This window comes from Esox lucius, chromosome 22 (genome assembly GCF_011004845.1).
Source record: "Esox lucius isolate fEsoLuc1 chromosome 22, fEsoLuc1.pri, whole genome shotgun sequence".
Taxonomy (NCBI): Eukaryota; Metazoa; Chordata; class Actinopteri; order Esociformes; family Esocidae; genus Esox; species Esox lucius.
This window is the reverse complement of record NC_047590.1, coordinates 21748611-21775449: the sequence shown is the minus strand read 5'-3', so window position 1 is coordinate 21775449 and position 26839 is coordinate 21748611. Positions and strand designations below refer to the sequence as shown.

The following is a 26839-nucleotide window of genomic DNA, read 5'->3' as shown; positions in this document are numbered from 1 at the left end:
AGTTACATGTCCAAATTTGTAATCAGCAACATAACTTTTTGATTACTCAAATTCAATTACGTAATCTGATTACTTTGAAATACTTTTAGATTACTTTCATATTACGAGGCATTAGAAAACAAATAGGAATAGCCTATAACCAGTTTAACACCTTTTGCAGGATCAATCAATCAAATGTGTTTATAAAGCCCTTTTTACAACAGCAGTTGTCACTAAATGCTTTTACCAACCCACTCTCTTCCTTTTGCGTACATATAACACAGGTTCACACTTCACAATTTCGTGCTATGCATACGCCAAAGTCCTATTATGTATGCAGTTGAGACGCGATCTCCTCCCATGAATAATTATGTTAATAATGTTTATAATATAATATTTTGCTAACAATTCCACTATTTTCTAGAGTTGGTTTAACAACCAACAAATAACAAACCAACACAAAGAACAGAAGAACACAATTTCCCATTTCCCATTACTGTTCCAATTACTCATCAGTTAAGATAGTTTGCTTACATTGAAGTATCACTCTCAAATACCCTATTTCAAATCAAAACATGTCACACCATCTTGAAGGTCAGCTAACATAACTGTTATCTAGCCTAATTTCTCTACAAGATGAAACTTAGTGTGAATTTCTCCAAGTCTCTTCTTATTATCCTAGCACATCCAAGACTCTCTGTAATCCTGTCATAAATCATGACACCCCCCCCCCCTTTATGCCTTATCTCCCCAGAGCTCACCCTGAAGTGGGGGGTGGTCTACTAACCTAAGGATGAATCCAATCTCATATGACAGAGTTGTGTTATCTTGAGGCCAGACAATAGCAAGCAAACCATTTTGTCTCAACATACACCTAAAAGAAACATCTGTTAACCATTAACATTCCAATGATTGCCTACTACGACAGAAATTTAATTAGAATTAGAATACCCAATATTGATAATGTCACCAGTAAGTCTGTTTCTCTTCTAAAGAGTTCAAAACAAGTCAAAAACCCATTTCAAACAGCCCCCCACCCCACACATGGTGTTTGTGTCAGTGAGTTGAGCACTCCAGGGGGTCTGTACTTCTCTTTACAATTTAGACTATGTAAAACTTGTAAAGACTATGTTTTCTATAATAGAACTTGATGCAGAATGACTTTCTCAGTATCAAGTAAAACATAGCAAAACTTAGTAAACATGTAAGGAATAACCAAATGTGCTCCCTGCACCTTTTTACCCACTTATTCCATAATGCATGAGATTAATATGATTACTTCTAATCAAATATCAAACAAACTGAACAGTAGTCACTTATTCATCCCATCAAATTAGTTGTTTCTTAGCTAAACCAAGTCAAAATGGTAAGATGTATTCTACTCAACCATAATCATGTTAGATTTTGTATATATTTCATGTTTAGAAACATGTTCGATTTCTTTAAATACTTATTTAATTCGCTTTGAACTCCAAGTTCAACTCTTGTATCGTAGATAATTTAGCCGACATCCCAAGTTAACTGAAAGTTCAGAGTTATTGTTCTACCCATCTAATATCGTTGCTGTTCGCAAAAAATCACTTATCTTATCAACACAGCAACAGTAGCGGGGGAAAAACTCTCAAGAAAGGGCAAGTTAACAGAAAACAGAAGCATGAAGTCACTAAAATCAAAGAACAATCTGTGAGTGATCCCCAGGATACTCCAGCCTAGATCTGTAAAAAACAGTCACATCAATCTACCCCATTTGTCAGTTTACCAGGCTAGAATTTAAACGGCAGTAACGAGCATAATATTTATTTTAGGGTATTTCATTTGTAGCACGTGTAGTTAGAAAAAATTTGTTTTGTTCTATGTTCTGACAACAATTCCCATGCAGTTAGCCTATTTCGGGGCGATTTGTGTAGGATTTTAAGCAGCTCTCTGTTGGTGGAATTGGTTTCTGTGCAACTGTCTGTGCGAAATGCGAGAAGGTTGTCTCATTTGTTTTGTGCCCCTATGTCTCCTCGTGCAACCTCTACTGAAATCCAACACTTCTGTTGTTTGCTGCTTGGGGTTTAAGGCTGGGTGTCTCTGTAAAGCACTTTGTGACAACTGCAGTTGTAAAAAGGGCTTTATAAATAAATGCGATTGATTGATTGTATTATAGGTAGGGGAGAATCGACCCTGTGGCCTAATGGTGAGCAGGCCTCGGGTTGATTTCCAACCAAGTAGAAAGGGCACTGATGGCTTAGGGGCTATATCTGTTGCGCATCTATGTGGAGGGGTATAACCAACTGCTGTGCTCAGAGGACCTCACTGATTTTGTCAAGCTCTATGTCCACCAATTTAAGTGACTGTTGGAAGGAGTAGGGATTGTTCCTGTAAAATGCCAAAGTTGTTGGTCAGCTTGTGTTTTCAATTAGTAATTGTACTACTGAAGTTGTATATGCGCGTGCCGATTGTGCTTATTCTATGTGAGATTGTGTCCCGAGTAACAGGCATTTGTCAATATCTGGTTATGGTCGACCTTGTAAATGCATTTGTCCATTTTGGTATTCCCTGTGCAAAAGGGTTCCGATTGGTTGCATTGTGTATTCCTTGGTGGAATATTTGATCTCGTATTCCGAGGTTGTTGTTACCTTGGAAGTTTTGAAATCGCAAGGTTTTGCTTTGTTTGGTGTACAGTAGGGTGAACGCATTCATTGTGTCGTTAATGTGGTTCTTTTGCGAGGCCCACTTTTTCAGCTTTTGCCTTAGTGTCGAATCTGCGAAATTAAAATCTGACTTCTAGTGTTGTGCTGGTGGCTGGCATGTGCCAGCCACTTAGGATTGTATACAAGAATAATGTCCTAAATTTAATTAGAGGGATAGATTGGAAATTGGTATAATGATGCTTCTCTAATTTGGTGGAATATGATCTCGTGGTTTTGTTATGAGGGGTTAGAATTGTGTTTCTCTCTCCTTGTATGGAGTAAAATGCAGAACACGGCGATAGTCTTTAATATTAAGATCACATGCTGTTTTCCAGGACGACTGGATTCACAGCCGATATAGTCATAGCCCGCAAAGGGTAACATTGGCCAAAACCTGTTTATTCCCCGAAATGTTCAATTGGATTTGGTTAAGTAATTATTTACTTTCGCTTTGTTTGTGTTTACAATGATAACTGGGATAATACTTGTGTTTTCAGACCTATGCCTGATGCTCGTTACTGGCGTTTAAATTCTAGCCTGGTAAACTGACAAATGGGGTAGATTGATGTGACTGTTTTTTACAGATCTAGGCTGGAGTATCCTGGGGATCACTCACAGATTGTTCTTTGATTTTAGTGACTTCACGCTTCTGTTTTCTTTACCCCATCCTGCTATAGGTTTACGTTTACGTTTACCTCAGCACCTCATACTTCCTTTACCACAGCACAACCAACATTCCTTGTCTTATCTAAACATGGGGACCTAATTCATTAATCAATAAGAATGCATCAGTTCAAGATATTTCCATAACACCCAACAGGCAGGAAATCAATCTACCCACCCACAGGCTGCCTGTGTATGGAGGTCACCAGGCCCTGACCATTGTAAATGTTTCCCATGAGCAGAGTGTGGCCTACACAGTGTTGCCTATTTAGGGGAAGAGAGCCAGGGCATTATCCTGCCTCCTGTAGCCAGGAGAGAGTTGTCCTATGTGGGGAAATTGCAGGCTGCCTGTGTATGGAGGTCACCAGGCTTGCCCTTGCTCTGGTCCCCTATACAGCCATCACTTCTGTAGGCCACACTCTGCTCATGGGAAACAGTTACAAAGCCTGTTGTAGCCCTGACCCCCACATAACACACTCTCTCCTGGGTACAGCAGCCTATGAACTTCCCTTGCTCTGTTCCCCTGTACAGGCAACACACTGACCCAGAGGACCAAAAAAAAGGGGGTCAGGGGCCCTCCATACAGAGGCACCCAGCCCTGACCCCCACATAACAATCATTAGAGGTCTTGGGGCCGAAACAATCTCAAACTATTCTCAAACTTTAAATGGGTAAGAAGCCCGGCTCGCTGGCTGGCGCTGCGGGATGAACCGAAAGCCGGGTTAAGGCGCCCCGATGCCGACGCTCATCAGACCACAGAAAAGGTGTTGGTCGATATAGACAGCAGGACCGAGGCCATGGAAATTGGAATTCGCTAAGGAGTGTGTAACAACTGACCTGCCGAATCAACTAGCCATGAAAATGGATGGCACTGGAGCGTTGGCCCATACCTGGCCGTTGCCGGCCACGGCAGCCTCGAGAGCTACGCTGGGACGAATAGGAGGGCCGCCGCCATGCAGATCTTGGTGGTAGTAGCAAATATTCAAATATTCAAAGCGTTACTTTTCCGGCAGCATCCGGTGAGAGTGTAAATCTGGCATCGGGCCGTACCCATATCCACAGCAGGTCTCCAAGGTAAACAGCCTCTGGCATGTGTAGATGTATTGATTGTATAAGTTAGTGAACTGTTGTAAGCTGTTGTAACCAATCAAGCAAAATATTAATTGTTTGTAACTGTGTTGAAACTGAAGGTGCAAGTAAGAGAATAGGAAACCCTGTTCAAGCGGTTGCCGGGGAAAGAAAGATTTAGTATGTCTGTCTTTTGAGAAACAGGACACAGGTTAGAGACACACACACATAGTCGGACAGACAACACAGAAACCACAAGGGGGGCAAGGGGATACTTGCAGTTATCCTTATAAGGAATAGAACTGGGATTGGGCCAGTGGCACACTTGCTTTGTAGCTTAACGCCTCTATCTTTTGGGCGTAGTAGAAGTATAAAATTATGTTTTGAATGTTGATCCTTAGACATTGTGCGGCGACACCTTGTCTCCAAAAGCTTTTGTAATAAACGGAATATACGATACGATAATTGACCTGACTCCAGGTGTTTTATTCTCCTTTCCAATAAACCAACTCGGGGAAGTGTTGACTTCAACAATTTTGGGGGCTCGGTCCGGGATTGGAAAAAGGAGAAGGAATTCGACCAGGTCCAGACAACCCATGTGAGATTCACAGGTTCCGAGCCGGCTCATGATAAAGGTAAGCAGAGCCTGTTATATCTAAATCTGCATATTGGCTGTGAACTAAATTGTGAACCTGTGGAAAATGTAGTGGGACTGGTTTAAATTCAGGAGGTCAGAGGAACGGTCTGTGAGTTAGAGTCTCACTATAAGTCGGTTTAGAGGCCCGTTACCGGTGTGTGAGTTAGAGTCTCACTGTAAGTCGGGTTAGAGGCCCGTTACCGGTGTGTGAGTTAGAGTCTCACTGTAAGTCAGGTTAGAGGCCCGTTAATCGTTCTGGGGTTGACTACCCCACGCCACTTCCCGACGGGGACGGTGGAGGTTCCGAGTTAGAGTCTTGGCAACCAGTCGGGTTAGAGGCCCGAGGACTTAGGGGCACCTCTAAATATTTATTGTGTATAAAGGTTCACGTTCAGCTGGGTTACAGGCCCGGGGAGTTTGGAACTCCCTGAATTTTTTATAAGAAAACTGGGTTCAAGTCCCAAAAGTGTTGGGTCAGGGACCCGTTAATCATTTGTTAATCATTCTGAGTCTGGGACTCACAGTAACATAAGTCAGGGAGAAATGGACAGGGAGTTTGAGAGAGAAGTTGATGACGATGGGTGGGGTCCAGGTACGGGAAAGTGGAAACAATTGGGGATACAGGTGGCAAATGTAATGACGGTTGTAGGCAGGATGGACCCAATTCAGAAAGAAAAAGAAGGGATAGAAGAGAAATTGCGACAAGTGGTGAGTGAGGCAGGATTAAGGATGGAGGAAAGGAGACCATTACATGTTATTTTGTGGAATAAGGAGAAGGATTGTTCCAAAAATCGAGATACAGTTAGAGACAAGAAGGAAACAGCAAATTTGGTCAAGAGAGGGAGATATAGAGAAAAGGAGAAGGAATGGGAAAAGCACAGAAAAGAATGGTGTTAATTAGCAGTGTGGTGTCAGGGTGTAGAACATTTGAACAAAGAGAAAAAGGAACAGAAAATTAAGGAGGAGAAAAAGGGAGGAGAGATAGAACCCCCAGCATATGAAGATGACCTGGTGCCTGGTACACGGCGTGCACCATTATATCCAGTGTTACGTTTAGAGAGTGGGATGTTGTCTTTAGACCCACAGAAGCAATGAAATACCATAAACCCGACGGTGGCCGCCTGCATCCAAGCTTCAATGACGGTCCTCACCAGACTGGCTGAGAAAGGGTTCAAGGTGTCAAAAGAAAAGCTACAGCTGGTAAGGACGCAGGTCTCCTTTCTGGGCAGAGTAATCTCGCAGAAGGGAGCGGGGCTTTCCCCAGCTCACCACACAACCTTCTTCCACCATCCTAAACCCTCTACTGTTCAGGAAATGTTATCATTCCTGGGGCTCACGGGGTACAGCCGCAATTACATCCCAAACTATTCAGGGCTCACAGAGCCACTTAGAGCGCTAGTTAAGGAGCAGGGAATGCGTAAACTTAAAGCCACTCTCAATTGGACTTGCCCGGCCGACCAGGCCTTCATTTTGCTGAAACAACAACTAGCCACCACAGCTGATCTGGACATACCCGACTACACAAAACCCTTTTTTCTAGATGTTTCTGAAAGTCATGAACGGGGTCCTGTTTCAGAAAAAAGGGGGAGATAGGAACATCCTTATGTACATAAGCGTAGGATTTGACAAAACCGGAAAAAGGCACCCCACCTGCACACAGCATGCAGCGGGGGTAGCGAGACTCATTAAAAAATGCACACACATAGTGATGGGACATCAACTTCAGATACTCACAACACACAGTGTAGTGGCGTATGTAAACTCACAGATGTTCACCATGACTTCACTAAGGCAACAACACCTAAGCAAAATTCTCGGGGCTCCAAATTTGACTTTCACACATGAAGGGATAAATATGGCAGACCGAATGGGGACGGGGCTACCACATAAGTGTGCGCAAGAGGTAGTCAGGGAGAGTAAGACACGAACCGATCTGGAGGCAGAACCCCTCCCAGGGGCAGAGGACTTCTTCACTGATGGGTGCTGTTTCAGACACGAACAAGATGGGCTGAGGGCGGCGTTTGCGGTAGTGAAACTAACACCAGAGGGTTTAGTCACACTGAAAGCAGAGAGGCTCCAGGGGCTGCAGTCAGCCCAGAGAGCAGAAGTGAGAGCAGTGATAGAGGCCCTCATGTGACAACTGCGACCTCTGCTGGTTCACCTCCCCCTGCAGTGGGCGGGCCCCAGCGGTCGACGTCACCGGCCTTCTGACACCACCGTCTCATCATACATTTCACCTGTGTCTCGTTTAGTGCACCTGTTCCTCATCATCGCTGTTTCCCCCGGTATATATGTTCCCTCTGCTCCCCCTGTCTTTGTGTGTGATTGTCTCTACCTACTAAGAGCTGTACGACGCTTCGTCACCTGTTTATACTTATTTTGCATTGGTTCGTGAGGATACCATTAAAAAGATCCTTCCACCACGCCTTCTCCTGCTCCTCCTTGTCCAAACCCCGAAGCCGTGACAGAATCACACACCCAGACAACAAACAAGGATATGGAGCAACAAGGAGCCACAGGCGAGGCCGGTGTTGCGGAGGTGGTAAAAGTACATTCAACCTTGCTGGCCAGCCTAGGCGCCGCGATGGACACTGTGTTGAAAGCGGTGCAGCGCCTAGAGCTGAGCCAGTGGAACCCCGCAGCACCGGCCGTCTCTCCACCTCCCCAAGCCGCATCGCCCAGCATGGGAGCGATGCCCATTCCGCTGCCCAGGGCCTACGACGGGGCGGCGGACCGCTGCCAGGGTTTCCTGCTACAACTGGACATCGCGCTCCAGGCGGTGCATCCTGCGCCGACCGAAGCCCAGAAGATCTCTTCACTCGTCTCCTGCCTGTCTGGGAAAGCCCTGGAGTGGGCCACCGCCGTTTGGAACATCGAGCAGCCCACCCAGGGCAGCTACGCCGAGTTCACCCGCCGCTTCCGAGTCGTGTTTGACCATCCTCACGAAGGGAGAGAGGCGGGTGAACGACTGTTCCACTTACGGCAGGAGACGAGATCGGCGCAGGAGTTCGCTCTGGAGTTCCGGACCCTGGCAGCGGGATCGGGGTGGAACGAGCGGGCTCAGATCGACCACTACCGGTGTAGCCTTCGCGAGGACGTCCGGAGGGAGCTGGCTTGTCGAGACGTGTCCCTCTCCTTTGACCAACTGGCGGACATGTCCATCCGTCTCGACAACCTGCTAGCTGCCCGAGGACGTCCCGGAAGAGGCCCGCCCGTTCCACCCTGCCAACCAGACGCCGCCGTCCCCATGGACCTGGGGACGGCTGCGCTGTCGGGCAGGTGTAGGGGAGGAGAGGTGCGGAGTGCCTCCAAGAGGAAACAAGGCCGTACAACCACGCCGCACCGCACCTCCCTCCCCGAGTCAAGAGGTGACAGGCAGGGCACTTCCGCATCACCCCAGGTAGCACATGCACATTCACCACTAACCTCTTCCCTCTCTATGTGCACTGTCCCTGTTAGGTTCCCCGGCTTTCCGCGGCTCTCCCGGTGTAAGGCGCTGGTAGACTCAGGCGCAGCCGGAAATTTCATGGATAAGTCTTTTGCCCTGCGGTCACGCATACCCCTCCAGGCCCTCGACACCCCCCTGCCCGTGAGAGCTCTAGACAGCCGGCCACTAGGGTCAGGTCTGGTCACGAGTTGCACTGTTCCCCTCCTCCTGGTTACCGACAACCGACACAGTGAAACCATATCCTTTCACATAATCGACTCACCCACTTTCCCAATAGTTTTAGGTTTCCCCTGGTTATCCCTACACGACCCCGTCATCTCCTGGTCTAGTCGACGTCTGTCGGGGTGGTCGCGGAAGTGCCAGGGTAGGTGTTTGGGTGTTTCCGTTGGCTCGACCTCGGTGGAGAGTCCAGACAGTGCGCCAGCCGTGCCCATTCCCCCCGAATACAGGGACTTGGCTACGGTTTTCTCCAAAGCCAAGGCTGCTGTGTTGCCACCACACCGGCTGGGGGATTGTGCGATAGACCTCGTTGACGGAGCCGCACTCCCGAAGGGTCACGTGTATCCACTGTCCCGCACCGAAACGGAGACTATGAACGCCTACGTTACGGAAGCGTTGGAACAGGGATACATTAGGCCCTCCAAGTCACAGGTCTCCTCGAGTTTCTTTTTTGTGAAAAAGAAGGACGGTGGTTTGCGCCCGTGCATTGATTACCGGGCGCTGAACAAGATCACCATTCCGTTCCGCTACCCTCTCCCTTTGATCTCTGCGGAGGTGGAGAGGATGCACGGGGCCCGCTTTTTCACTAAATTAGACCTCAGGAGTGCCTATAACCTGGTGCGTATCCGGGAAGGAGACGAGTGGAAAACCGCTTTTAGTACCACATCTGGCCATTACGAGTATTTAGTGATGCCGTACGGGTTGATGAATGCTCCTTCAGTCTTCCAGTCCTTCGTCAACGACGTATTCCGGGACTTGTTGTGCGAAGGAGTGGTAGTGTATATTGATGACATCTTGATATTCACTGCTACCCGCGCCAAACATGTCTCGTTAGTGCGCAGAGTGCTGGCTCGACTGCTGGAGCATGACCTGTACGTGAAAGCCGAGAAGTGTCTGTTTTTCCAGTCGTCTGTGTCCTTCCTGGGATATCGCTTTTCCAGCACAGGTGTGGCTATGGAGGAGCCTCACATTGACGCCGTGCGTAATTGGCCGACCCCAACCACGGTCAAGGACGTGCAACGTTTCTTAGGCTTCTCTAATTACTACAGGAGGTTTATCCGGGGCTTTAGCCAGGTCGCGGCTCCGATCACCTCCCTTCTGAAGGGGGGGGCGACCCGGTTGAGGTGGACCGTGGACGCGGAGCGGGCGTTTGTGGAACTGAAACACCGTTTCACCACCGCTCCGGTCCTGGCCCATCCCGACCCGTCGCTCCAGTTCATCGTGGAGGTGGACGCGTCCGATTGTGGGCTCGGTGCCATCCTCTCCCAGCGGACGGGGTGTCGTAACACGCTCCGTCCCTGTGCCTTCTTCTCCCAGAAGCTCAGTGCGGCGGAGCGGAACTACGACATCGGTGATCGTGAGCTGCTGGCCGTGGTTCGAGCTCTGTCGGCGTGGAGGCACTGGTTAGAGGGGGCTAAACACCCTTTCCTCGTCTGGACTGACCACCGGAACCTGGAGTACATGCGGGCAGCGAGGAGGCTGACCCCTCGCCAGGCAAGGTGGGCTATGTTCTTCACCCGGTTTGTGTTTACTCTCACTTACAGGCCGGGGAGTAAGAACGTCGGGGCTGACGCGCTGTCCCGCCAGCATGACACGGAGGAGAGGCCTGTGGATGATGCTCCCGTGCTCCCGGAGTCATGCATCGTGGCACCGGTGGTATGGGAACTGGACGCGGACATCGCCCGAGCGCAGCGCGACGAGCCCTCTCCGCCCACATGCCCTGAGGGCCGTACGTATGTGCCGGCGTCTGTCCGCGACCGCCTCATCTACTGGGCGCATACATCTCCCTCCTCCGGTCATCCTGGCATCGGGCCAACAGTGCGCGCCCTGGCCGGTAAGTACTGGTGGCCCACTTTAGCCAAGGACGCGAGGGTATACGTCTCTTCCTGCTCGGTGTGCGCCCAGAGTAAGGCACCCCGGCACCTACCGGTGGGCAAGTTGCACCCCTTGCCCATTCCACAACGACCATGGTCCCACCTTTCTGTTGATTTTTTGACTGATCTCCCCCCTTCCCAGGGCCATACCACCATCCTGGTCGTTGTGGATCGGTTCTCGAAGTCCTGCCGCCTCTTGCCCCTGCCCGGCCTTCCTACTGCCCTACAGACCGCGGAGGCCCTGTTTACACACGTCTTCCGGCACTATGGGGTGCCCGAGGACATCGTGTCTGACCGGGGTCCCCAATTCACGTCTAGGGTGTGGAAGGCATTTATGCAGCACCTGGGGATCTCGGTCAGCCTGACCTCGGGCTACCATCCCCAGTCCAACGGGCAGGTGGAACGGGTCAATCAAGAAGTGGGTAGGTTCCTCCGGTCCTACTGCCAGGACCGGCCGGGGGAGTGGGCAGAGTTTCTGCCGTGGGCGGAATACGCACTGAATTCTCTGCACCACTCCTCCACGGGAGTGACGCCTTTCCAGTGCGTCCTGGGCTACCAGCCGGTCCTGGCGCCGTGGACGCCGAGCCAGACCGGTACCCCTGCGGTGGACGACTGGTTCCGGCGGGCAGCGGGCACATGGGAGGCAGTGCAATCCCGCCTCCGGCTCGCTGTCCGCCGTCAAAAGACCTCCGCAGACCGCCACCGCGGGGAGGCCCCGGTGTATCGGCCGGGCGACCGGGTCTGGCTCTCGTCCAGGGACCTGCCCCTCCGCCTGCCCTGCCGGAAGCTGGCCCCGCGGTTTGTGGGGCCTTTTAAAGTCCTGAGGAGAGTCAACGAGGTAACATATCGGTTACGCCTTCCCCCCGACTACCGTATTAACCCCTCGTTTCATGTGTCTCTCCTCAGGCCGGTGGTGGATGGTCCCCTCCAGGGGTGTGAGGTGCGGGAGGTGCCCCCTCCCCCTCTGGACATCGAGGGGGCCCCGGCGTACTCTGTCCGCTCCATCGTCGACTCGAGGCGCCGGGCGGGGGGCCTCCAGTACCTCGTGGAGTGGGAGGGGTACGGCCCGGAGGAGCGGAGCTGGGTTCCGGTGAAGGACGTCCTGGCTCCCGTCCTTGTCCGCGACTTCCATCAGCGTCGGCCGGACCGCCCTGCTCCGCGCCCCCCGGGTCGGCCCCGAGGCCGGCGTCGTCGCGCGGCTAGGGCCGCGCGTCAGGGGGGGGGTACTGTGACAACTGCGACCTCTGCTGGTTCACCTCCCCCTGCAGTGGGCGGGCCCCAGCGGTCGACGTCACCGGCCTTCTGACACCACCGTCTCATCATACATTTCACCTGTGTCTCGTTTAGTGCACCTGTTCCTCATCATCGCTGTTTCCCCCGGTATATATGTTCCCTCTGCTCCCCCTGTCTTTGTGTGTGATTGTCTCTACCTACTAAGAGCTGTACGACGCTTCGTCACCTGTTTATACTTATTTTGCATTGGTTCGTGAGGATACCATTAAAAAGATCCTTCCACCACGCCTTCTCCTGCTCCTCCTTGTCCAAACCCCGAAGCCGTGACACCTCAGGCAGGCCAAGGGGAAGAGAGTAAACATTTACACAGATTCGGCATACGCAGTAGGCGCAGCGCACGTGGAGCTAGGACAGTGGTTAAAAGCGGGGTTTAGAACAGCAGGAGACAAACCGATTAAACACGAGGCAGAGATGAGAGAACTAGCCGAGGCCCCAGACCTGCCCGAAAAGGTAGCCATCATAAAATGCAAAGGACACGATAATTCAAATAGTGTAGTAGCTCAGGAAAATGAAGCGGCAGACACAGCAGCAAAACAGGCAGCAGGGTACACTCCGCGAGTGATGGTGGTAAGAGCAGAAGAGGAAGTGGGGTGGGGAGAAGTCCCTGAGAGAGACGAGCTAGTGAGACATCAAAAGGGGACTTCCCCACAAGAGAAAACAATTTGGCAACAGAGAGGAGCAACAGAGACGAGCGGGCTCTGGAGAGGGCCAGACGGTAGAGCAATACTTCCACCAGCCATGCGGGGAGAATCATTTGCAGAAGCCCACGGGTTGGGCCATGTAGGGCCAGCACAGATGTTGAGGAACTTGTGCCATTGGTGGCACCCGTTTATGGTAGACATGGTACGTAACTACACTAGGACATGCACCATCTGCACTCACCACAATCCAAAACCGACGATCAAACCTGAGATGGGGGCGTTCCCCATGACGACGAGACCTGGACAAGAGATAGTGATAGACTACACGGACATGGGGGAAACTGTACGGGGGTGCCGCTACATGTTAGTGTGTGTGGACATGTTCACAGGGTGGCCAGAAGCCTGGCCGGCAAGAAGGGAGGACAGTCAGACAGTGACAAGTGTTTAGTGAACCAGTACATTCCCAGACACGGCTTCCCAGAGAAAATTAGGTCAGACAATGGGACTCACAGAACAGTGATTTACAGAAGGTAGAGAGCTTATTGGGCCTAAAACATGCTTTTGGCACTGTATACCATCCACAGTCCCAGGGAAAGGTAGAAAGGATGAACCAAAACTTAAAAAAACAAGTTGGCTAAGATATGTGCACAGACTAAATTGAACTGGGTGGATGCACTGCCACTGGCACTCATGATGATTCGATGCTTGTTAAATCAGACCACTGGGTTCACCCCACATACGAGCTGCTGACGGGGAGACAGTTTCCAGGACCAGCCGCGGGGCCTGCGGTCCCGGAAGGGGAAAAGTCGCCCAAAGATCACAGTGTAGTTTGATGAATTGCGAGCTCTTGTTTCAGAATTCACCAACAGAGTCGGAGAACAGGGGGACCTGCACGGGGGTGTTGCTGAAGGTCATCAAGCGAAAGTGGTCGGAGCCAAGGTGGACGGGTCCTCATCAGGTGGTGGAGAGAACGAGTCATGCGGTCCGCCTGAGGGACAAAGGAGAGACCTGGTACCATTGGAGCCAGTGTTCACCAGCGCAGGAGCCAGGAAGGTCGCTAACGGACCTCATCCAAACCGGGAAGGAGGAGCTTTCCCCAGCGTGGACGGAAGAAGGACCAGCACCAGCCGGACCGGTGCCAGGAGCGGACCCCAGGACACGGCGGGACTACGAGCGAGTGAAGGAGATAAAGGACGGCGTCAGGGGAATAGACTCTTAGGGGAAAGAACCGAAGATTACTGTAACAAAAGGGGGTATAGGACACCGAGTGGCTCCTACCACTCGTACCAAGATGACAGGGTCACAGAGGAAGGTCTGGGGAGATGATAGTAGAATGAAATGGTATATGGGAATTGGGGGAATAATGATATGTGTGTTGTATGTTGCTACAGGTTTTCTTGGCTGGCGTCGAGTCTCCATTTCCACAGCGAGAAGGCAGGTGACACAAAAAGAGGACGCCTGCCTGATGCAGGGAGGGGGTATTGAATTGGATTATATCAGGGTCACATACTGCTTTCACGTTTGACTTATGCTCGGTCATAGCTTGCGGGAGATATAATGGCTCGTGGAGGGATTACAACCTGTATGTGTGTCACACTCCAGATGTAGATAGGATGTGTGGCCTGATGGGACGTCTGCCGGGTGAGAGGTGGTGCCCGGGATGGGACGAGGTCCGAGCGTATACGGGACAGTGGCAGCCCGGACTCCCGTGGGGACCAAATGCCACTATGTGGAGCTCGTTTAAGTTCCAACGAGATTTCAGCTCCTCCCAGAATCCACTTACCTTGTTTGTCGGAGGTTGGGACACCTCTCCATACAGAGGCGTGGACAAAACATATTTGGTTCTCGGAGTGGAGCATGCAGGAACTGACACCAAAGCGTTTATTAAGATTAAAATTAGGGTGCCGACCACTAGCTCTCCAGTTGTGGCAGTCACAGGGACTGTGGACACCTCAGCAGGTAAGGTGCAACCTGGGGAAGTGGTAGGGGTTGACTATACCAAATTGAAACCGTTAGAGGTGATCGAGAAAGCCACGGGGTATCACGAGAGTAATATCTGGCTTGATTGGATGTTGCAAAATGCCAAAGAACAAGATTTAGGGGACTGTGTGGCATGTGCCGCCGCCCGACCTCAACTATACACTGAGCCGGCTCCTTTGTATTCAGAGGACCCTTGGGGATATCAGTGCATGTTAGCTCTTACACATAGCGCTTCCCCTGTGAACTGCATCACCCTGGCAAGGGTGTTTCCTCCGATAGCTAACGACACCAGGACGGGGCCGTTCACTCCCCATAAAGGGGGAGGGGGATATACCTGTTTCCACTTCACCAGTCAGAAACCCGTGGTGAACGTTGGAGAGATCCCCTCGCAGTGGTGTAATGTTACGATTCAGAGCAGATCTATTATCGGACCCTGGGCCCGGTCTGGCATGTATTACTATTGTGGGGGCACCCGACTCCTGGTAAGAATCCCAAAAGGCACCCAGGGGGTATGTGCGATGGTACGGTTATCAGCACCCTTAGTGCTGATAGGTGAAAGCATTCCAGGCAAAAAGGAGCGACGCTCTTACCCGCGCCGGCATAGACATGTAATAGGCCGTCGTTCACGTGATACATTCGACCTCACTGTGGACTCCCCAACCTATATAGATATGATAGGGGTCCCTAGAGGGGTCCCCAAAGAATTCAAACTCGCAGACCAAGTCGCGGCAGGATTTGAAAATATTCCTATTCTGTCCGCTTTGTTCCCCGTCACTCCAAACAAGAATGTAGACCGCATTAACTATGTACATTATAATGTCTTACGTCTCCCTAATTTGACCCGTGATGCGGTTGAGGGCCTGTCAGAACAGTTGGGCCCCACCTCGTTGATGGCGGTGAAGAATCGCATAGCCCTCGATATGTTATTGGCAGAGAAGGGCGGGTTTGTGCGATGTTTGGGGACATGTGTTGTACTTTTATTCCTAACAATACAGCTCCGGACGGGTCGGTTGCTAAGGCGCTGCAGGGCCTTAGGACTCTCTCGCGAACTATGCACAAGCATTCTGGGATAGATAATCCGCTGGAGGAATGGATGACCTCGATGTTCGGCCAGTGGAAAGGTTTGATAATGTCTGTTCTTTTATCGCTTGCTACATTTTGTGCTATAATGGTTACTTGTGGTTGTTGTTGTATCCCATGCATAAGAGGGCTTGCCATGAGAGTGATCTCTACAGCCATTGAGAAGGCTCCAGGACCGCCACCAGGGATGCTGATGCCTCTACTGGAGCAGCATGACCTGGGAGAACTGGAGCTTGGCGAATAGGGGTGATCTCTCTGGGGAGAGATCAAAAGGGCGAATTGTAGATGTATTGATTGTATAAGTTAGTGAACTGTTGTAAGCTGCTGTAACCAATGAAGCAAAATATTAATTGTTTGTAACTGTGTTGAAACTGAAGGTGCAAGTAGGAGAATAGGAAACCCTGTTCAAGCGGTTGCCGGGGAGAGAAAGATTTAGTATGTCTGTCTTTTGAGAAACAGGACACAGGTTAGAGACACACACACATAGTCGGACAGACAACATAGAAACCACAAGGGGGGCAAGGGGATACTTGCAGTTATCCTTATAAGGAATAGAACTGGGATTGGGCCAATGGCACACTTGCTTTGTAACTTAACGCCTCTATCTTTTGGGCGTAGTGGAAGTATAAAATGATGTTTTGACTGTTGATCCTTAGACATTGTGCGGCGACACCTTGTCTCCAAAAGCTTTTATAATAAACGGAATATATACAATATGATAATTGACCTGACTCCTGGTGTTTTATTCTCCTTTCCAATAAACCAACTCGGGGAAGTGTTAGACTTCAACACGTTAGAACAATGCAGGTAAGGGAAGTCGGCAAATCAGATCCGTAACTTCGGGATAAGGATTGGCTCTAAGGGCTGGATTGGTCGGGCTTGTGAGCGAAGCTGTGCTGGGAACGCGCCGCGTCCTCGTCGCACCACCGCCACTAGGTTTGCCAGGAAGCCAGCCTCATGGGGGGGTCCGTCGGGGCAGTGTCCGACCGGCGTTCTGAAGGGCGGACCGGCCGGCGGCAGCGATTCAGGACATGCGCTGGGCCCTTCCCGTGATTCTCCTAAGCTATGGGCGCTCGTCGGTCCCGTTAGCGCGGGCCCCGGCGGGTCGCCTCGTCCGGCGTCTAGCAACCGACTTAGAACTGGTGCGGACCAGGGGAATTCGACTGTTTAATTAAAACAAAGCATCACGAAGGCCTGTGGTGGGTGATGACGCAATGTGATTTCTGCCCAGTGCTCTGAATGTCAAAGTGAAGAAATTCAATGAAGCGCGGGTAAACAGCGAGAGTAACTATGACTCTCATAAGGTAGCCAATTGCCTCGTCATCTAATTAGTGATGCGCATGAATGGATGAATGAGATTCCCACTGTCCCTACATACTATCTAGCGAAACCACATTCAAGGGAATGGGCTTGGCAGAATCTGCGGGGAAAGACGACCCTGTTGAGCTTGACTCTAGTCTGGCACTGTGAAGAGACATGAGAGGTGTAGAATAAGTGGGAGGTTGTTGTGGAAATTTCTCTAACCAATGTATTCTTACTGATTAAAGGACTGAGTCCCATTGTTTGGATAGCTAGAGGAGTGTGAGAGAGGGGAGCTGGTATTTGCATAGGGGCCATCTATTGTCTGTCCAGATGCTGTAAGAACTCTTAGAATTGAAGAAGTTACTTATGGCAGAAAGGAGAGCTGTCCTTTGTGTGGAGTTTAGGTAAACACAACAGTAAACATTATGGCAGGAAGGATGAGGTGGGGGAGGATAGCATTTGATTTGTGTGATAGAACAAAGGGAATGTGTTTTATTGACATGAGACAGATGGCAGCATCTTACCACACCCCTTTTCCTCCCTTATATACTGTTGAAATGACATGTATCGAGTCAGAGACTCCTCGGATGATTATGTTTGTAAGCGTTTGACACGTCTCTCATATTTGCAAATATTAACAAAACTGTTAATTGTGCTGTATTATCCCTTGAAACATCTAATTGTGGAGACATGGGTATAGAGTAACATGAATCTTTATTACCAGGTGCAGAGAGGAACACGTGCATCTCATCCCCTGACCCCGCTTCCGGAACCACAACAGTCTGCTTCAGTCTAAAAGAGGAAAGGTAACCTAGCAACCCCATGCCGCCCTCTACTGGCCCCCTTGTCTATTACATCCCATTTACTACAGTGCCCAGAGAATTTCGTCTCTGTACTTCCTTCTGATCGATACAATTGCCATCACAAGGTCTCGGCCGCCCGTGAAATACCACTACTCTAATCATTTTTTTTAACTGAATGAGGGCCGAGTATTGTCAGCAGAGTACAGCCCAATTGCACAAGTGCGCAACAGAGAAACAACAACAAGCTAGTGACTCTTCCCCCAAAAGGCATTGGAGGGAGGGCATCCTAGTGGTGACGAGAGCCCACCTGGCAAGACAGCAAGGGTGGACCGTATCAAGCCTTTTGGTCACCTTCACGCCCCTGGGCCAGGCTACACCTAATCATAAACCGTGCTGTAGAGATTTGTTTTTAGTAGACACTTGAAAGTTTGCACTGAGTTTGCATTTCTAACCTTAATTGGCAGATCATTCCACAGTAGTGGAGCTCTATGAGAAAAGGCCCTGCCTCCGGCTGTTTAGAAATTCTAGGTACAATTAATAGGCCTGCATCTTGCGATCGTAGGTTACGTGTAAGTATGTATGGCTCGATCATTTCAGCAAGGTAAGTAGGAGCAAGTCCATGTATTGATTTATACACTCACCTAAAGGATTATTAGGAACACCATACTAATACTGTGTTTGACCCCCTTTCGCCTTCAGAACTGCCTTAATTCTACGTGGGATTGATTCAACAAGGTGCTGAAAGCATTCTTTAATAATGTAGGCCCATATTGATAGGTTAGCATCTTGCAGTTGATGGAGATTTGTGGGATGCACATCCAGGGCACGAAGCTCCCATTCCACCACATCCCAAAGATGCTCTATTGGGTTGAGATCTGGTGACTGTGGGGGCTATTTCAGTACAGTGAACTCATTGTTATCTTCAAGAAACCAATTTGAAATGATTCGAGCTTTGTGACATGGTGCAATATCCTGCTGGAAGTAGCCATCAGAGGATGGGTACATGGTGGTCATAAAAAGATGGACATGGTCAGAAACAATGCTCAGGAAGGCCGTGGCATTTAAACGATGCCCAATTGGCACAAACATCCACCACACCATTACACCACCACCACCACCAGCCTGCACAGTGGTAACAAGGCATGATGGATCCATGTTCTCATTCTGTTCACGCCAAATTCTACCATCTGAATGTCGCAACAGAAATCGAGACTCATCAGACCAGGCAATATTCTTCCAGTCTTCAACTGTCCAATTTTGGTGAGCTTGTGCAAATTGTAGTCTCTTTTTCCTATTTGTAGTGGAGATGAGTGGTACCTGGTGGGGTCTTCTGCTGTTGTAGCCCATCCGCCTCAAGGTTGTGCGTGTTGTGGCTTCACAAATGCTTTGCTGCATACCTCGGTTGTAACGAGTGGTTATTTCAGTCAAAGTTGCTCTTCTATCAGCTTGAATCAGTTGGCCCATTCTCCTCTGACCTCTAGCATCAACAAGGCATTTTCGCCCACAGGACTGCCGCATACTCATTGTTTTTCCCTTTTCACACCATTCTTTATAAACCCTAGAAATGGTTGTGTGTGAAAATCCCAGTAACTGAGCAGATTGTGAAATACTCAGACCGGCCAGTCTGGCACCAACAACCATGCCACGCTCAGAATTGCTTAAATCAGCTTTCTTTCCCATTCTGACATTCAGTTTGGAGTTCAGGAGATTGTCTTGGCCAGGACCACACCCCTAAATGCATTGAAGCAACTGCCATGTGATTGGTTGATTAGATAATTGCATTATTGAGAAATTGAACAGGTATTCCTAATAATCCTTTAGGTGAGTGTAGGTTAACAGTAAAACCTTAAAATCAGCCCTAAAAATAACAGGCAGCCAGTGTAAGGACGCTAGGGCAGGAGTAATGTGTTCAAATAATTTTGTCCTAGTTATGATTCTAGGAGCCATGTGCAGCACTAATTGGAGTTTATTTATTGATTAATCAGGGTAACCAGAAAGAAGAGCATTGCTGTAATCTAGTCTAGAAGTAACGAAAGCATGGATTTGTTTTTCTGCATCAGTTTTTGATAGCATGTTTCTTATTTTTGCAATGTTTAGAAGATGAACATAAGCAACTCTTGAGACATATTTTATATGTTCATCAAAGTAGAGGTCAGGGTCAAGGGTAATGCCGAGGTTTCTTACAGTTTTTTGGGATACGACCATGCAGCCGTCGAGGTTCACAGTGAGATCTGCTAACAATGCTCTTTGTTTCTTGGGTCCTAAAACGAGAATTTCGGTTTTTCTTGAGTTTAAGAGCAAGAGGTTCACTGTCATCCACTTCCTAATATCTGAAACCCATGCTTCCAAAGTAGCTAATTTTGGGGCTTCTCCATGCTTCATTGAAATATATAACTGTGTGTCATCAGCATAACAGTGAAAATTTACACTGTGATTTCGGATTACATCGCCCAGAGGCAGCATATATAGTGAGAACAATAATGGGCCCAGAACCGAGCCTTGAGGAACACCAAAACATACCTTTGACTTATGCCATCCACACTAACAAACTGATATCTTTCAGATAAATAAGATTTAAATGAAGCTACAACATGTCCACGTAGCCCAATTTCCAGTTTCGAGTCTCTCTAAGAGAAGGGAGTGATCAATAGTGTCAAAAGCAGCACTAAGATCCAGAAGCAACAGGACGGATGCAGAATCTTTGTTGGAGGCCATTAGAACGTCATTTATTACCTTCACGAGGGCAGTTTCAGTACTATGATGGGGTCTGAAACCAGACTGGAGCATTTCATAAATGTTATTGTCTTCAGGAAGGCATTAAGTTGTTGGGAAACACAATTTTCTAATATTTTTGAGAGGAACGGGAGGTTCGATATTGGCCTGTAATTGTTTAATATGTCAGATTTTTTTTAGAAGAGGCTTAATTTGGTACACATCCGGAAGAAAGGGAGCAATTTATTATCTTCAACATTGGCTGACCTAGCACAGGAAATAGCTCCTTCAGTTATTTTGTTGGAATCGTTTTGTGGATTTAGAACTAATTTCAAATTTTGTGATTGTGACGAGCAATACGGTATCAAGAAATTCAAGAGTCCCCATTGACACCTGGTCAGGGAGGTTCAGGACATTCTCAGGACAACTGTGATTTTGAGGAACATAACTATTTAAGGAGGGCAGTTAATTGTTTTCTAACGGGGATGATCTTTTCATCAAAGTAGTTCATGTATTCATTACAACTAAAGTGAAGACCCACTTCACTTGTTGAGCTTTGCTTTTTTGTTAACTTTGCAACTGTATCGAAGAGAAATTTTGGATTGTTTTTGTTTACCTCAATCAGGTTGGAGAAATAAGCTGATCGAGCAGACATGAGTGATATTCGGTATTGTACTGTACTGTCTATCCAGGCTAGCCTAAATACTTCCAACTTGGTGGAGCGCCACTTTCGCTCCAATTTTCTGGAGGCTTGCTCAACTGCTGTAGTATTGTCTGTGTACCAGGGAGCAAGTTTCTTGTTGCGTATTTCTTTTGTTTTTAGTGGTGCAACTGTGTCTAATGTATTTCCTAGTGTTGAGTTTAGATCCTCGATTTGATCATTTACAGATTTATTTACTCTCTTGTTGATGAGCGAACTTGTTAGAATATCAAGGAATGTATTTGTAGTCTGAAAATTTATAGTACAGCTTTTGAAACTCATTGTTTGCGGTGCAAGTGGATTTCTTGTTTTACAGTTAATGTAATAAGACAGTTATCCGATAATCCAGGAAATGATTAGATCTACAATATCTATTTCTCGTGACAGGACTCAATCTTAAGTGTGATTGTGGCGGTGTGTTGGACCTGAGACATGTAGGATAAAACCCATTGAGTCAATTATGGCTTCAAAGGCTTTTTGAAGAGGATCCTTGGAAATTTCCATATGAATATTGAAATTGCCAAAATTTGGCCAAAATTGCCAAAATATTGAAATCTGCCATAACTACAAGGTTAGACAAGAATTCTAGAAACTCATTGAGGAACATTGTGTATGGCCTGGGCGGCCTGTAAATAGTTGCTATGTAAAACGATTTATCGGCCTGGTTAACTTTCCTGGGTAAAACTTCAAAAGAAAGAAAAATAGTGATATGTTTGAGAGTAAATGTATATTTACTCTCATAAATATTAGCAACCCCCCCCCTTTTTTGGGATGCATGAGGGCTATGATCACTAGTATAGCCAGGAGGAGAGGCCTCTTTTAAGGCAATGAATTCATTAGGCTTTAGCCACGTTTCACATAAACCAATAACATCTAGTTTATGATCAGAGATGAAGTAATTTACTGCAACTGCCTTTGGGGCAAGGGATCTAACATTTAGCAGTCCCATTTTGAGATGCAAGGTGATTTGGTCATTTATATTTTTATTTGTGACAGAAGTGGAGGAAGGCTTTATCATAATATGGTTGTTTTGGTTAGCACTACCTTGTTTAACTTTTCTCAGCCTGGAACTATTCACAGTGGCAATAGGTAAAGCTGTACTAACTACTCTGGCTATACTATCGACAGACTCCACTATGCTAGCAGGCTGGCTAACAGCCTGCGGCCACCTATCTCATGGTGAGGCTGTAGGACTGAGACTCCTGTCAATGTTCTTGAATAAAAGAAGAGCACCACTCCAGCTAGGATGGAGTCTGTCGCTCCTCAGTAGATCAGACCTGGCCCTATTTCTGGGAGACTCCCATAAAGAGAGCCAGTTATCTATGAACTCCTGCGACAAGCGGCAGAAATAAATAAATAATAAATAATGACGACAGAGTTCACCCGACTAGGAGGCGGTGGCCTCGCGCATTCCCGCCAGAGGAATGGTCGGTTGATGGCGGTCAGATACCGAGTGGTCGTGTTCGGCCTGGTATCATGTCAAAACACTGTCAGTTCTGGATATATCTCAGCATTGTGGAAACACAAACATGAACCAAAGAGGGAGGTTTGTGCAAGTTTGTGCTGGAATAGTTCAGATGGTGGAAAGGCGGCATTTGAACACTAAAATAATGTCCAATGCAAACCCCTACTGAGAACTGTGTAACTAGTTGTCTGGCCATTGTTGTAGTATGTTTGAGCAATTTCTGGTATGAGTGAAAATAAAACAGTTATCACCACAGATTTGTCTCAAGGGGATAATAAACTCACATTCTAATTTTCCTTTTCAATGGGCACACCCAGAAAACCATTGTGCCACAATGTTTTTGTTACATTGTAAAATGTCTCATATTTATTGCTAACCTGCAGATCTGTCAAGTGTTAAGTATTTTGACAATTTCATAAAGCTTCAACACAGATGTTTTGATTGTCTCCTTGTTTTGGAAAGCCTCTTTCTGCCCATCGCTAGTGGTTACATGGAGGTAGCCTCTCAGGTGTGAGGGGGAAAACTCAGTCTCTTTTGGTAATATTGATGGTTTTAATCTCCTTTTCTCCAGCAGTTGAGAAGGATCAGAGACATTCAAGTCCATGATTGAGTGTCTGGAGACAATGTCTACCTAGGTCAATATCCATTGTTTGGGGATGCGATTGACAATCAGTTTAGGGAAGGAATGTTTGGGAATTGACAGCAGACGTCTGTAGTCCACATAGCCCAATGCCAAATATGTGGATTTGGTAGAACTGGATTTTAACCTGTTTCATACGTATATTTCCAACAGAGTCAGCTAATTAACTTGACAGATTTAATTTAATATGTAAAAAGAGTATACAATTTAATTACAAGTATCAAAGATATCAGTTCTTTGGAGATTTGAGATTTTGCAAGAACTTAGATTCATACATAGATGATGAAAGGAAGAAGAAACCATTTCCACAACCCGATCTGGCTCATGTTGTGGGGGTTGGACAGATAACCTAAGGGAGGTTTATGGGACTAGTCCTGAAGAACAGTGGCCCTTACTACGGGCATATTCCGATCTGTTCTTCCTGGCACCCTATCATATAACAGTAATCCACTCGTGGCATGACCATTAGTCCTGTATTCAGACCCAAGACAGACATTTGTAACACAGATACTCCAATATTAGCATTTGAGGAGACACATAGGGTGAAGGCTAGGATAGACAGTTAGAATTGCAGAAAAGATCATTGGTGCCAACCTGCCCTCCATCCAGGACTTATACAAAACCAGAGTCAGTAAAAGGGCAGGAAATGTCACTGCAGATCCATCACACACTGGATACAACCTGTTCCAGCCCCTCCCCTCTGGTAGGCACTACAGAGCACTGTACGCCAAAACGAACAGACACAGGAAAAGTTTCGACCCACAGGCCATCACTCTGATGAACAGTCAACTTCAAACACTTAGTACCAGGCACAATCCCTGTATAACAACCCAGTAACTCTGACCCTAACATCCACCTGTCTACTACTTATTTGCTTTGTCATCCTTTAATTCAGTGCTGTTCATACTGTATATATACTGTATTTATCATATCCACCTACCTCATGTACATCACACCTGCACAAAAATTACTCAGCATCCTTTGCACTCTGCTCTATTACACTAGATATATATATAGACTACATCCACCGTCATTATGTAAATAATAATACCTGTACAAAAATATCTATTTCCAGCACCCTGCTCATTGCACTTTTGTCTCATCAGTCTTACTATGTTGTTGTTTTGGTTTATTATGTGTATTTATGTGTACTGTATATTGTCTCATCAGTCTTACTATGTTGTTGTTTTGGTTTATTATGTGTATTTATGTGTACTATATATTGTCTCATCAGTCTTACTATGTTGTTGTTTTAGTTTATTATGTGTATGTACGTGTACTGTATATTGTCTCATCAGTCTTACTATGTTGTTGTTTTGGTTTATTATGTGTATTTATGTGTACAGTATATTGTCTCATCAGTCTTACTATGTTATTGTTTTAGTTTATTATGTGTATTTATGTGTACTGTATATTGTCTCATCAGTCTTACTATGTTTTTGTTTTTGTTTATTATGTGTATTTATGTGTCCTGTATATTGTCTCATCAGTCTTACTATGTTGTTGTTTTAGTTTATTATGTGTATTTGTGTGTACTGTATAATGTCTTAGACTCACTATGTTGTTGTTTTGGTTTATTATGTGTATTTATGTGTACTGTATATTGTCTCATCAGTTTTTCTATGTTATTGTTTTGGTTTATTATGTGTATGTATGTGTAGTGGATATTGTCTCATCAGTTTTACTATGTTATTGTTTTAGTTTATTATGTGCACGCATGTGTACTGGATATTGTCTCATCCATTTTACTATGATATTGTTTTGGTTTATTATGTGTATTTATGTGTACTGGATATTGTCTCATCAGTCTTACTATGTTGTTGTTTTGGTTTATTATGTGTATTTATGTGTACTGTATATTGTCTCATCAGTCTTACTATGTTGTTGTTTTAGTTTATTATGTGTATTTATGTGTACTATATATTGTCTCATCAGTCTTACTATGTTGTTGTTTTAGTTTATTATGTGCACGCATGTGTACTGGATATTGTCTCATCAGTCTTACTATGTTGTTGTTTTAGTTTATTATGTGTATTTATGTGTACTGTATATTGTCTCAGTCGTACTATGTTGTTGTTTTGGTTTATTATGTGAATTTATGTGTACTGTATATTGTCTCATCAGTCTTACTATGTTATTGTTTTGGTTTATTATGTGTATTTATGTGTACTGTATATTGTCTCATCAGTTTTACTATGTTATTGTTTTGGTTTATTATGTGTATTTATGTGTACTGTATATTGCAGTTGGTGACTCTTGTAGAGTGTCCTTTGTTTTTTTTATTAGTAAGCACATCATGAGCCTGTATAATCCAGAGTCAAAATACTTGTATGTGTACACATGCCTTGTGAATAAAGCTGAATCTGATTCTGAATATGAATTGTAAATGGGTATACTAAATAATTAAGAATCATTTAATATGCATATACAAATAGATCTGATATTTTTCAGTTCTTTCAGGTTCACAGTGTGGAAGATGGAAAATGTTTGCGATTTATTACAATAAAAACGTATCCGAGTCTGGTATAACAGTTGATTATTTCAAGTTTAATTACGTGGCACCACGGGAACAAGCATCATGACAAAAAGAGTACAAGTACAGAGACCTACACAGAGTAAGTCATGATAGTTCTGATTATGCTTTTGACAGAATTAGCATTTGCAGAATGTACATACAAGGCATAGTAGCAACTACGGTGTAGTCTAAAAATGCAAGTTTGCACAAATAGCTCCAGGTGACAGAAAATCATAGAATGTTGGTTGCCCAGACAACCTGATCAAAGGCTGAGATATATCACCCTGGACAGTTACTATATGGGGACTTAAGTTAACAATGCTCTTCCCAATAAGGAATAGAGCTCTGTTCACCTGTAGGATGTAAGTAATAATAACCTCCTACTGTTCAAGAGCTTCCTCCAAGAGAAGTTTCTTATGGCGGTTTTATGGCACAGGCAGAGGCCTGTTTTTCTTACTGCTAAAAGGAGCCAAGTACCTGCTCAGCCGAAATTCCATTCATCACTGCCCCTGAACACAAGACACTGGCCTTATAAGTTGGAGAGAGAGAGACTAGCTTTTCAGCATATGTGTAATTGACATAATTGACAAACATACAGAGTACAAAACCCTTTTATAAAATAATGAATAAATAAGCATGCCAATGCATTAATTTTCTACAACAGCACATCAACAATTGGCAACCACACATGTAATGAACAGTTACTCAATAAGAGACACACGCAGGTAAAATCATTAACAAATGGCAACGTCTAATATGGAGTCAGTGCCACTTGTGAAACTTGTGAGGCATTCTGACTTCATAAATCCACATTGTACAGCTTGAATACACTAGCTCAGATTTTGATTCCATATGTCCTAGTCATGTGTTCTAGGGCATGTCAAATTTAACATTTAGTATTCACATATCTTCACAGATATCCCCCTATCCACAGTGTGCACATGGTCCTCTAGTACCGCAGTCATCACATACATTATTAAAAACAGTGATCTGGTCTCATTCTGCTGTGGGAGACAAGAACAGTCAGTCAAATGCAGAAATTAGGGAATGTGAGGGAAGTGAGGGAATGCACACATGCACCCACATGCATGTCCAAAATTGGCCTTTTCAACTTCAACTATTACTTCAAATGTATAATGGGTACT

General features: G+C 46.5%; 1 long non-coding RNA gene across 1 annotated transcript; it reads left to right on the top strand.

Moving 5' to 3' along the window:
• The first annotated feature begins 4366 nt into the window (after positions 1–4366).
• LOC117593741 lies at positions 4367–16436 on the top strand. Its single transcript, XR_004575167.1, has 3 exons — positions 4367–4411; positions 4567–4569; positions 16355–16436. It is a non-coding gene; the product is annotated as an uncharacterized LOC117593741 (long non-coding RNA).
• Positions 16437–26839: the final 10403 nt, after the last annotated feature.